The following is a 2,376-nucleotide window of genomic DNA, read 5'->3' as shown; positions in this document are numbered from 1 at the left end:
TTGGTTCAAGGTGCTAGGTGTTGAAGCACCCCTAAGGACTTACTCCCTCAAGTCTCTCCCCCATTCATACACACCACAGGCACATAGTTCATTTATTTTCTTTCTTGAGACCTTGGTGTCCAGCACCTCTTTGGGTTACTAAATGCTTTGTAGTGAGGGTTACTTTTGATAGTGGATTTTCAGCTGATAATCCCGGGTTAGTTAACCCAATTTACCAAGTGATAAAGCACCCCTGAGAGCTTATTCATCCAAGTAGATCCCTCACACAGGAGCACCACAGACACTTGTCTTAAGGTCCAAACCATTGGTGCCTAGCCTTATTGCTTACTCTTTTTCTTTTGTTTTTCACTTCCATTGTTCTTTCCCTTTTCTCTTATTAGGATCTTGTTATTAACTTAGTCTCATGGGTATATCCAAAGTTAAGTTTCAGGATAGATAGTTGTCCTCCTAGCCTTGTGGTTGAACCAACTTAGCTAACTTATGACTACCCCAAAGATTCATGAATGCACTTCCACATTATGAACTCTACTCTGGTCTTTTTAAAAAAAACATAAACATTCTCTTCTTCATTTGATTTAAAATGGACAAGCTTACAAGGTAAGTTAAGGTTGCCTTCCTTCATTGAGTACACTGAACTCATTGAAAGTTTTTATTTGGGCTATCTGCCGCTAGTTGAGTTCTTGCAAGTGCTTCTCTTGAAGCTCTTGCCTCTCATTCACTTGGTTGATGGCTTGAGTGAGCCTGGAGTAGTGTTCCTGCTGCTGCTCCATTTGTTATTTTTGCCATGCTTCCTGTTGGCTCAGCCAGTTGGTTTGAAGGTTCAGTATTTGCTCTTGTTCTTCCATATGTCTCATCCCCAAATTCTCAATGGCTCTTAGAAGGTGACTCATGTTCAAGTTGGCTGGATCATAATACTCTCCTTGTTGATATTCTTCCTGATGAGGTTCCTCTTGGTGAACTATTTCTTTTGCTTTTGCTTTTCCTATTTGTGGTTTTCTTTGTTGTTGAGCAGGTGTAGTATAAACCAATCACTTGAGTGTAACTGGCCTCCCTGGGTTCACCCAGTCTGGATTGCTGTCCTCAAATACTACCCTGGCCTTGTTGCATAAGCGGAGAATGGTGCTGGGGTACCAAAACCTGGCACCTGAATCAACCTTCTCAGCCGAATCTTGAATCCCCTCGGCGATGAGCTCATTCACATTGATTTCCCCCCTTGTATTAAGCAATGCACCATAGTAGCTCGATTGATGTTTACCTCTTAATTATTTGCAGCTGGTAAAATGGACCTCCTCACAAGTTCAAACCACCCCTTGGCTTCAGGGCTCAGGTCTCCTCTCTTGATGAACTTGGGTCTCCCATCTGTGTACCTCTCCCAGTCAGCTGCTATAACACAGATGTCTGCCACTATCTCTGAGAGCTCATTATTATCAGGGCTTCTACTTATCCTTGCCTGATAACTTTCCTCATCAAAACGAGGTGATTTCAGGTGAAGAACTCTTGTTATGGCATTTGGGCTGAAGTCCACCTCTTTTCCTCTTACGTAACTTTTGAAGGTTGGGGCCTTGGTTTTATCCTCTCTTACTACATTCGCATAAAATTCTTTGATGAGGTTTCCATTGATCTTCCCCTCTGGACTTGTGAGCAATTGCCACCCCCTCTGTTCGATTTTCTCCAGAATTTGTGGTGACTCATCTGCATTGATTTGGAAGATTAACTCTGGCAATATCTTTCTCACCCTTATCCGTTCGAATTCACGTTCATGAAAGGCAGTTTTGAATTTCTTCTCATCGAAAGGAACACTCTCCATGGGTTCCTTCCTCTTTTGCCTCTTTGAGCTTGATGATGCCATGAATTGAGTTACTGTTTTGAGATGGAGGTTGGAGGATACGGAGAGATGAGGAATAGGTTGGCTAGGACAGAGTGTGATGAAGGGGTTTGAGCAAGCCGAAAGTATGAAGTGTGGAGAGTGGGAATTTGAGTGTGAGGAATGATCATGCACTAAGGTTCACTTATATAGGGAGATCATGAGTGGATGGAAGGTGTGGATTGCAAGGATTGTTGCTTGATGGACGGTTGGAGTTGTGTATGAAGGAAGGACAAGGATCATCACTTAATGAGAGTGATTGGTTCGGTCTTCAAGGTCTTCTTTCTCCAATGTTGCATGGCAGCGTTTCCCCATGCATTCCCTCTTGAGATATGTGTGTAGTACTCTTCATTAAGTGGCGAAATCTCCCCCATTTAATTGTCCAATCAATCCCCTTTTTATGCTTCTTTTCCTTTCCTATAAAGATTTAAAATAAGGAAATTAATATCATAAAAATCAAACTCTATGGCTAGAATAATAAATAGAAGAAAAAGAGTTTGTTTATTTATGAA

Source organism: Arachis ipaensis, chromosome B06 (genome assembly GCF_000816755.2).
Source record: "Arachis ipaensis cultivar K30076 chromosome B06, Araip1.1, whole genome shotgun sequence".
NCBI lineage: Eukaryota > Viridiplantae > Streptophyta > Magnoliopsida > Fabales > Fabaceae > Arachis > Arachis ipaensis.
The sequence above is the reverse complement of the archived record's forward strand: the minus strand, read 5'-3'. Positions refer to the sequence as shown.